The sequence below is a fragment of the Lygodium microphyllum genome, chromosome 13, assembly GCF_053477565.2.
Source record: "Lygodium microphyllum isolate KBCC chromosome 13, Lygodium_microphyllum_v1.1.10, whole genome shotgun sequence".
In the NCBI taxonomy this organism is placed as follows: domain Eukaryota; kingdom Viridiplantae; phylum Streptophyta; class Polypodiopsida; order Schizaeales; family Lygodiaceae; genus Lygodium; species Lygodium microphyllum.
In genome coordinates, this window is record NC_141147.1 from 32901712 (window position 1) to 32912927 (window position 11216).

At 42.2% G+C, this 11216-nt stretch overlaps 1 pseudogene; it reads right to left on the reverse strand.

The window, feature by feature from the left end:
• Positions 1-917: 917 nt before the first annotated feature.
• LOC148026485 (auxin-binding protein T85 pseudogene) lies at positions 918-1946 on the reverse strand (annotated as a pseudogene).
• Between the last annotated feature and the right edge of the window lie 9270 nt (positions 1947-11216).

Here is an 11216-nt window from a genome sequence, read left to right on the forward strand (position 1 = left end):
ATCAAATCCTATCATTCTTGAAGTGATAGAAAGTGAAATAATGATGGAGATCATAGCCTTGATCATTCCTCATATATTGCAGGCTTAGAAATTGATTTTTTAAATCATGGAAGGGGTATCGAAAAAAACGGTGTCCCCCCTCCCCACATTTTTTTTTCATGCCTCGTGGGCTCTTAAGCCACTAACTAAAGCTTAAAGTTCAATTTTAGAAAAACACATTCAAAGTTTTGAGTTCATACTTCTCGCCAAGTGGATTTTTCGATTTTGAGGAGGCAAACATGCTCGGAATTGAGATCCATCAAGACGGATGACTTTGTGACATCGAAATTAATGAATCTGGCCATGGTGACACAATTTTTAGCTTCTAGAATATATAGCTACTTCAAACAATGGGGACTAAATGGGGGGTCAAACAACGGTGTCGTAGAGTTTATGCAAGAGCTGCAGAACACGGGGTTCAAGAAATAGCAAGGAAAGAGGCTAACAAGAAGAAATCGAATTTTTGATGCCAAAGTACTCTATATTGTTTGTCAAGTAAATTACATGAGGTCCAAGTTGAGAAAAATCTGTAGTATCTCATAAACTGTTTTGCATTCAGGTGTTTGAAGACAGTTATGCCTTTGGCACATGGGCTTGAAGAGACTTGAAGAGTTCTGCTGGATTTTTTTTAGACACGAAAACTTTCACACCTTCCATATATTTGACTAATGTATCAGCTATGGAGAATACTGTTTCCTGCCTCAGAAAGTATAAATCTGCTTCTGCTACCGGCAAATATTTGATTCAGTAAACAGCTTGTAGCTTTTCAACCCGTAGGTTTGAGGATTCACATAGAGTAGATCACTTTCCTTTTTGGATACACCATCTACAATCAACTTTCTTTTGGCATTGTTTAGGTATCCCTTGATTTAGGAAAATCACAACTCATCTGAAGTATAATCAAGTTCAAATTGTTCATTTATCTCCTGGAAACATGCTGCATCCCATGGATAGGGGAACTTCAGCACAGCTGTTGCATGTGGAGAGTCCCAAGTCTTGTAAACAAACACTTTGATTGGAGGCCGTGATATTATCACAACAACCTGCAAGTCTTCATGTGCATCTGTGTTCCTTAACTGATGGACATAATTGACAAGGATAGTAAATGTGGTGTTTGAGGAGACGATGTGTTCTTTTGGTTGCCCTGGAAATTTTGTTTTAGTTTTAGTTTCCAGAAAAATAGATCCTTTCCCTTTCAACACTAGAAAAACTTCTTCGCAGGAGTGCCTATGAATCGGAGTTCCAGATCCTGGAGCAAACGTTTGAAGCCAAACTTCAACCTGAGTTTGGACACTCGGGCGACAATCCAGAAGCAACAATCCTGCAGGTGTGGAAGAAGGTTACAAGTATCCAAACGTGTATTTTTGCCATGGCTCTTGAAACACTCGCTTCACCTCATTCACAAAAGTCGCTAGATTTGCATGCAAGATGGGATATGTTGGATTTTTATATGGATTATGTTTACTCGTCTAGGATCTCCTTAAGCGCAGCTTGCATATTTCATTCCCTGGTTGACAGACGGGCGAGTCGGCATTAGTCTCTCCCTCTCCTCTGCTTTCGTCCACCACACTTCCCAGAGCTTCCATAGCTGTTTCCACCGCCTTTCTTGGTCTTGTAGAAGCAATTGCGATGGGGATACTATGTTTCCTCAGTGAGAGAAGAAACTCATTTGAGCCTGGCTTGAGTCTGTAAATTTCGCCCTACAACTCTTGAAAGATCTCCTCTTTCCTCTGCGCAAGGCGCCTGACTTCCCATGGATGCCTAGACCAGCAAAGAACTTCTTATATCGCCTGTTCACCCTTCATTCCCTCGATCTTGCTCAGTATGAACTGGAGGGGGGGCCTTTTCCCTTCCTCTTCAGCAAGCACGGTCCATGCTTCCCTCTCCAGCTTGCCATCATCTTCCATGACTCCCTTCTTTTTCAGCAGCATCCCCAAATTATTCGATCATCCTCTTCTTCCCCCCCAGACTTTTCGCTGATTCCTTCCATTATTTGCCTGGTAAAGAGCGAAAAAAAACTCCTCTTTGACAAGAATAGCTTGACAAAAAAAAACCCAACAAATTTAATTGCATCCATCTTTGTAAGTAAGGGTCAATGCCTTGAGATGCTCTCGTTTTCTAGTTTCATTTTTCTGTCTCACAGACAAATCTTCACCATTCCCATTAGCATTCTCAACCATCACTGCATCATCATGCTCTTCCCCAAGAGCTCCATGCCATAATCCCTGTAAAGCAGGTCCTTCCATCACATGTCGTTTCCTCCGCAAAAGATCCTGCATCTGATCCTGTATTTCTCTTCTAGCAATCCCAAGAGCTTCTCCAACAGTAAAAGTGACTTCACTATTCAAAATTCTTTCATGAAAAATCTTACTCATATCTGTCTGCATATCAAGGTCTGACAAGAGCTTGAATCATGGCTCCTTTCTTGGTTGCCTCTTCTCTTTCATCTGCTTGTCTCCCATAGGTTGTTCAGGACCTGATTGAGCTGGAGAACTTGTCATAGGTGGAGCTGTAACAGGTGGTGAAACAATGTCACCACCTCTAGTCTTTTTGGAGGTGTTGAGACCCTCCTCATCTCTTCTTCTCTTTTCCTCAACCATGGCATCTAAACCTTGTGTTTTTGCGATATAAGCAAAAATAGAATACCTGTCAATAGGAGAATCCCATCCCGTTTCTCCTTGGATGCTGGAGCCCACACAAGTCATAGTAGATGCCTGAACTTTCCCTCTTCTCGCTATCTCCAAGGCAGAGGACATAAAGCAAAGTCTCCATCCGATTTCTGCTCAAGCTGGACTCCATAAGCTGAAGCATCTCCTCTAACACTCACATAAGCTGATCGCGCAGCCATATCATCAACGAGCTTCTTCATGCCTCCCTTACCAAAGTTCGTGTCAAGAGGAGCTCCAGTCTCTGTCAGCCATATCTTCCCATCTTGTCCTGAGAACACTACATTCTTCTTGCGCGCTTCCTGAAAAGTATCACAATATTTGCAGTGTTGGTGCTTTGTACTATCGCACCAAATACATCGTCTCCCTTTTCTTTGGCCAGCTGGAAAAGCAGTCGCTGGAGCAGGTGCTACAGCAGGTACTGACATAAGTTGCTCTTTTAACTTTCCAACTTCAGCTTTGACTGCTTCAATCGTCAAATCTGCCAAGCCTTTAATAATATCATCTACAGATAAGGGTACTGGAGCAGCAGGAACTGGTGGATTTACAATAGGCTTAGGCATAGAACTTGCAGTAGGGGTAGAAGAAGAGGTCTCCAAGGATTTTTCAGAAACAGATCCTGTATTACGATGCAATCGTACTCTCCTACGCTGCTTCTTAACAAGAGCATTCACAGCATCAATGACATGTCTCCACTCGGTCTTTAAACCTGAATCGGTAGCTTGATCTTCCAAAAGATCATCCAACTTTTCCTGTAAATCAGCATCAGCGGCTTGTAAAAATAATTCCACTTTCTGCATCTCCAAAGCTTGCTGCTCAGTTCCATCCAACTGATCATAGCGGCTCTCAAACTCTCGTAGAAGGGAGGTAACTGAAAGTCCCTTATTAGGCATAGAAACCCATGCTAAGAAATTCCTGCGGTTCATAAGACCTGTATCCTCCAAGAAATATTCTTAAACTCTGCCCAACCAGCATGTGTTCCTTGAATTTCTGAAATTCAGACTTCAAGAGTGCGTACCACAATCCGCAAGAAGTAGCAGCTCCAAACATCTTGAGAAACCCCAAAAAATTTCATCTTTTCTTCATATAAATGCAGGTAAGTTGACACTTGTTGGCCATTGAACTGCTTCATCTCCTGTTGGATAGCTTTCAAGGCATCCAGGGCATCACTATCACGTTTCGCGTGAGCTTGCTGCTGCATATAGGTTGTAAATGACTGAAACAGGTCCTTCATGACATTGTCATCTGTCATCTCTTCTTGCGAGTCTCCCATCTTGCTGAAAATTGACGCAGCACTTTCACGTCGGGTTCACCAGAAATGTCGTAGGGTTTATGCAAGAGCTACAGAACACGGGGTTCAAGAAATAGCAAGGAAAGAGGCTAACAAGAAGAAATCGAATTTTTGATGCCAAAGTACTCTATATTGTTTGTCAAGTAAATTACATGAGGTCCAAGTTGAGAAAAATCTGTAGTATCTCATAAACTATTTTGCATTCAGGTGTTTGAAGACAGTTATGCCTTTGGCACATGGGCTTGAAGAGACTTGAAGAGTTCTGCTGGATTTTTTTTAGACACGAAAACTTTCACACCTTCCATATATTTGACTAATGTATCAACTATGGAAAATACTGTTTCCTGCCTCAGAAAGTATAAATCTGCTTCTGCTACCAGCAAATATTTGATTCAGTAAACAGCTTGTAGCTTTTCAACCCATAGGTTTGAGGATTCACATAGAGCAAATCACTTTCCTTTTTGGATACACCATCTACAATCAACTTTCTTTTGGCATTGTTTAGGTCTCCCTTGATTTAGGAAAATCACAACTCATCTGAAGTATAATCAAGTTCAGATTGTTCATTTATCTCCTGGAAACATGTTGCATCCCATGGATAGGGGAACTTCAGCACAGCTGTTGCATGTGGAGAGTCCCAAGTCTTGTAAACAAACACTTTGATTGGAGGCCGTGATATTATCACAACAACCTACAAGTCTTCTTGTGCATCTGTGTTCCTTAACTGATGGACATAATTGACAGGGATAGTAAATGTGGTGTTTAGGAGATGATGCGTTCTTTTGGTTGCCCTGGAAATTTTGTTTTAGTTTCAGTTTCCAGAAAAATAGATCCTTTCCCTTTCAACACTAGAAAAACTTCTTCGTAGGAGTGCCTATGAATCGGAGTTCCAGATCCTGGAGCAAACGTTTGAAGCCAAACTTCAACCTGAGTTTGGACACTCGGGCGACAATCCAGAAGCAACAATCCTGCAGGTGTGGAAGAAGGTTACAAGTATCCAAACGTGTATTTTCGCCATGGCTCCTGAAACACTCGCTTCACCTCATTCACAAAAGTCGCTAGATTTGCATGCAAGATGGGATATGTTGGATTTTTATATGGATTATGTTTACTCGTCTAGGATCTCCTTAAGCGCAGCCTGCGTATTTCATTCCCTGGTTGATAGACGGACGAGTCGGCATTAGTCTCTCCCTCTCCTCTGCTTTCGTCCACCACACTTCCCAGAGCTTCCATAGCTGTTTCCACTGCCTTTCTTGGTCTTGTAGAAGCAATTGCAATGGGGATACTATGTTTCCTCAGTGTGAGAGAAGAAACTCATTTGAGCCTGGCTTGAGTCTGTAAATTTCGCCCTACAACTCTTGAAAGATCTCCTCTTTCCTCTGCGCAAGGCTCCTGACTTCCCGTGGATGCCTAGACCAGCAAAGAACTTCTGATATCGCCTGTTCACCCTTCATTCCCTCGATCTTGCTCAGTATGAACTGGAGGGGGGGCCTTTTCCCTTCCTCTTCAGCAAGCACGGTCCATGCTTCCCTCTCGAGCTTGCCATCATCTTCCACGACTCCCTTCTTTTTCAGCAGCATCCCCAAATTATTCGATCATCCTCTTCTTCCCCCCCAGACTTTTCGCTGATTCCTTCCTTTATTTGCCTGGTAAAGAGCGAAAAAAAACTCCTCTTTGACAAGAATAGCTTGACAAAAAAAAACCCAACAAATTTAATTGCATCCATCTTTGTAAGTAAGGGTCAATGCCTTGAGACACTCTCATTTGCTAGTTTCATTTTTCTGTCACAGACAAATCTTCACCATTCCCATTAGTAAGGGCCTATCCTTTGGCTTAGACCTGGTTTTATTGATTACTGAAGAAGCCGTTGAGCCTGAGTTTCTGCACCCTTTTAGAATGATATCACTAATATGTACCTTTACTCACTCAAGCAGCTTTTGAGAGACTTCTTTCAACTCTATTTCATGGGATGATCGGCTTCCACAAAGCTTCCTTTGATTCCACGATTTCCTGCACTTTTCTTAGAGATCATCATTGAAATGATCAGCTTGATAATGTCCTTTGGCATCAGTTTTTCATATTTTTCTGTCACACGTACAACATGCATTCAAACTGAAACACACATAAACACAAACACACAAGTGGAGTATGTACATTGGATGCTGGTACTGAAAGGACGGATTATCTTAATGCATCAATCACACACAATGAATCACACGCGAAAAGATAACACAAATGCACAACAAAAACGGAGGTGTTTACGGCTCGGATGCGCAGTAGCACGACAACGGACTCTGAAAAAACGAACTAAGACTTGCGTTGGGTTCCTAGCATTGAACTCCATCTAATCAATCTGCAACCATTTCATTTTGCATGAAAATTTGATCTTTGACGGCCTCTCGGGCTCTATTTCACTTCAAAAATTATCTTTAAAAATTTCTCTCATTGGTGACCATGGGATAGGGCAACTTAGCCCGTCGAATCCCACGAACTGGCCTGCACAAACAACAACCAGAGAAAACATCAAGTTGCCGCAAAAAATATATGCAACAAAGCACAAGAATAGCTCTAACCCTACCCCCTGACAAAATCAAGGCATGAAGATCCACAAGGGATAGGCCCAACATACTCTGACAGAAATCTAGAGGGAGTCATTAACCAACTGCTCCAATATAGACTAGCTAAAAAAACTAGCAAAGAGGTCATCCTAGTGGTGGTTTGAACTACCTAGCTAACTTAGGACAACTGGTCCAGGAATTCTGACTAGGTGAGGACTCCTATAGCCTGGTCATCAAAATTTTTCTTTTAACACATTTGTCTTTCAAAATTTCCATACTAGGGCATGTAAAAAGAAGGGAGATGAGCGTAGAGGGACCCAAGGAGAATAGGGCATCGGCCTCAAGTACTGACTCGGTACCCAAGAACCTACCAAGATCTCGTAAGGTGGCACTTAATCTTTTTCTTTTCCGCTCAGTTTTATTGTCACTCCAGCCTTCCTTATACTTTATTTCAGCTAGTTGCTACTCCTAGGAAGACAAGGCATCGGCCCCCTGATTCTCACTCGTCTCCCCAGAAACCTACTAAGCCTCCACAAGGCGATAATTAACTGCTCATAGGATTTTTCTTTCTTTTCTTTTCTAATTTAAGGGTTTAGAACTCCTTTTAACACAGCTTTGTAAGTTTATCTATAGATATATTCAGAACTTTCTCTTCTTTTTTATTTTGGCAGGCTTCTCTAACTGCCTCACCCTAGCAAGGACTCCTAGAACAGCTGCCTATCATGCTAGGAAGGATAGGGTCACTAGGACTATCTTCTGAAATAGGTCTTTAAAGCCTGACAATGTCTGCACTAGAGATAGATAACTACTTGAACCTATACCTAGCCAAGCCCTAGGACTTCATGCCTTGATTGTCGGTCCCTGCAAATGGAAAGAAAATAACCCCCCCATACTCATATAACATTATCAGCTTAAGGGAAAAACTCAGAAAGGTGATGACACTACGTGGAATGCCCACAAGAAGCTCTCGTGCAACAAAGGCTCCCTCCAGGCATTGCATCCAACATGTTTGATGCAGTCCCTAAAATAGAAAACCATTAAACGTACCTGTACTAAACAAACACATGGCCCTCTTGGCCTAAAGGAATATAACAGTTCTCAACCAACAAATTGGCCCTCTTGGCCTTAAGAAATATGACATTAGAACCCTATAGAAACAACCCTCTTGGCCTTATGGAATAAAACACTTCACTACCATTTAGCGACGTATTGCTAAAAAAAAACCTCAGTCCTGGCATAACTCTACTAAAGCACAAAACTGACCACATAAGGGCTCCTCTTAGGCCCTATACTAAGTGCATCACATTATTAGCTAATCCTCCTGCATAACCAGTAAGGGGTATGTCAAGATTGTGGGAGAGAAGGAAGGAGTCTCGCTTGAAGCTTTCTTGCTTGCACAATGGGGGAAGACACACAAGGGTGGAGGCTGAAAACAGTTTTCCTCTTCTTAGTTGTGTAAGCCAAAAGAACTCAAGTACAAAGAAATAGAAGAACCCTATATATGGGTCTCAAACCAAACTTAACTAACTAAGGTGGCATACTAACTGAGCCACGAACTAGAGTAGATAAGGATAGCTATCATGTAGCTATTATTCATGGGCGCTGTACCAACTGCATCTGCAACTGACAAGTCGGTGACATAAATATACAACGGTCACCCTGGCGTATCACGAGTGGAGCTCGATATCTCAACACTCCCCCTCGAGCTCAATCCCAATTCCTGCACACCAAGCAGGTCTCTGAACTTGCGCAGCTTCTCTACGCCCAATGCCTTCGTGAATATGTCAGCTACCTGATCCTCTGTGCTGACATAAACTAGATCAATAAGACCTAGTAAAACCCTCTCTCGCACATAGTGATAATGCACCTCAATGTGCTTTGTTCTAGCATGATAGACTGGGTTATTTGCCAAGTGTATACTACTCATGTTGTCACAATAAATGACAACTGGCCCATCTGTAGACTGATGCATATCATAAAGTAGCTTATGCAACCAAGCTACCTCACATGCAGCCATTGCTGCACCCCTGTACTCAGCCTCTGTGCTCGACAAGGCAACTGTAGGCTGTTTCTTGCTGCTCCAAGTGACTGCAGCACTCCCAAAAGAGAATACATATCCACTGGTAGATCGTCTATCAGAAATACTACCAGCCCAATCAGCATCAGTGTATCCATGCAACTGTATCTGAATCCCAGTCTCATAAAATAGTCCATACTGCAATGTGGACTTCACATACCTAAGTATGCGTCTAGCCGCATCCAAATGTGGTTTCCTTGGAGCCTGCATAAACTGACTTACCAATCCAACAGCATAGCTCAAATCTGGCCTGGTAATAGTCATATAAATCAAACTTCCTACTATGCGCCTGTACATAGTAGGGTCTTCTAGAAGCTCACCTGCATCTGTGCTCAGCTTCACATTTTGCTCCAAAGGAACTGAAATAGGCTTACAGCCTGTCATCCCATATTTGGACAGCATGTCCAATCCATACTGCCTTTGCAAGAGCTGTATCCCACTTGGTGATCTAATCACCTCAATGCCCAAGAAATAACGCAGCTCTCCCAAATCCTTCATCTCAAACTTCTGCTTCAATAGTATTTTCACATGAAGGATATCTTCATCACTGTCACCTGTCATAATCAAATCATCAACATAAATGACAAGCAGCATAATACCTTTCTCTGTTTTTCTCACATAAAGTGAGAAATCTGCCTTGGAAATCTGAAAGCCAATAGTGACAAGATACTGTCCTATCTTGTCAGACCATGCTCTAGGTGCTTGCTTCAAGCCATACAAGGCTTTCTTCAACCTGCAAACAAACTCAGGATGAACAGCATGCACATAACCTGGTGGCTGCTCCATATAGACCTCTTCTTGCAAATCACCATGCAAGAAGGCATTCTTTACATCCATCTGATGTAAAGACCATCCCTTTGATGCAGCCATAGCAATGACTGCTCTTACGGTTGCCATCCTTGCAACCGGACTGAATGTTTCTTCATAGTCAATGCCATATGTTTGTGCATACCCCTTGACTACTAATCTTGCCTTGTATCTGTTCACAGAACCATCAGCATTGTGCTTCACCTTATAAACCCACTTACAGCCAATTGCATTCTTACCTTTAGGCAAAGGTACTAACTCCCATGTAGCATTTGCTTCTAAGGCATCCATTTCTTCATCCATGGCTTTCTCCCATTTTTCTTTTCCCATGGCTTGCTCAAAAGATGTGGGTTCTGGTTCCTGTATCACTTTGACCATATATGCATAGTGAATGGCTGTAAATCCATCATATTTCAGCCTATCCACAGGATACCTAGCTCTTGTAGACCTGCGCAAAGTAGGTTCACTCCCAGGTGCTCTCAAAACATCCCTGGTCTTCCTTACTCCAGGTGTAACAATAGAAGGAATACCCAACTCATCATCAATGCTCTGTTCTGAGCCACTGGATTCACCATCCACATAAGAGTGACCTGCATTCACATCAAACATGGGCTGATCAACCTTCTCTTTTCCTTTTCGTGATACCTGCATACCACTATCTGCATTGCTTTGAGAAGATTCTCCTGATCTCAATCTGCCTGTCCATGGCGAAGAATGTGAACCACTGCTAGAGGACGCTCCAGGTCCACTAATATTTTGTGACTGCTGCTGTGAATTCTGTGTAGCATTACCATTTTGTGCATCTTCATCATCAATCACATTTACTGGTTTATACCAGCTACTCATCTCATCAAAAACAACATCTCTGCTCACTGTAAACTTACGAGTAGAAGGGTTATAGCATCTATACCCTTTTTGCTGCAGAGAGTAACCAATAAAGATGCACTTCTCAGCTTTTGGATCCAACTTGGATCTCAGCTCATCTGGCACATGTACATAGGCAATGCAACAAAAAATTTTCAAATGAGAAATATCTGGTTTCCTACCAGTATACCTCTCCTCTGGAGTCATTCCATGTATTGCTGCAGTGGGAGTCCTGTTCATTATGTAGACTGCTGTAGCAACTGCTTCAGCCCAATAAAAATCTGGCAAGTCTTTTTCATTGAGCATGGCACAAGATACCTCTCCAATATGCCTGTTTTTCCTTTTTGCAATTCCATTTTGTTGTGGGGTATAACTGCATGAATATTGCTGCTTTATGCCATGCTCCTGCAAGAACTTTGCAAACTCATTTGAGAGGTACTCTCCCCCTCCATCTGACCTTAGGCATTTTATCTGCAAGCCTGTTTCTTTTTCAACCATAGCTTTAAGAGTTTTGAAATGCCCAAAAACTTCACTTTTCTTTTTCATAAAATACACCCAAACTTTTCTGCTATAGTCATCAATAAAAGTGACAAAATAATGACAGCCTCCAAGAGATGCAGCTTTAGTTGTCCACACATCAGAGTGAATTAATTCCAATGGCTTCTCACTCTCTTGAACATGTCTAGGAAATGGTTTCCTTGCCTGTTTTCCAAACTGACAGGCTTCACATACCTTATGCATTTCTGCAACCTTGAATTTGGGCAATCCTTCAACAATATTTTGGGCCTGCATTGATTTAAGTCGCTGTACATTAACATGACCAATGCGTTTATGCCAGATATCAATATCTGCAACTACACCGGTCCCATGTGCAAACATTGCTGCACTCAATTCAGACATGTCTGCATCCAATG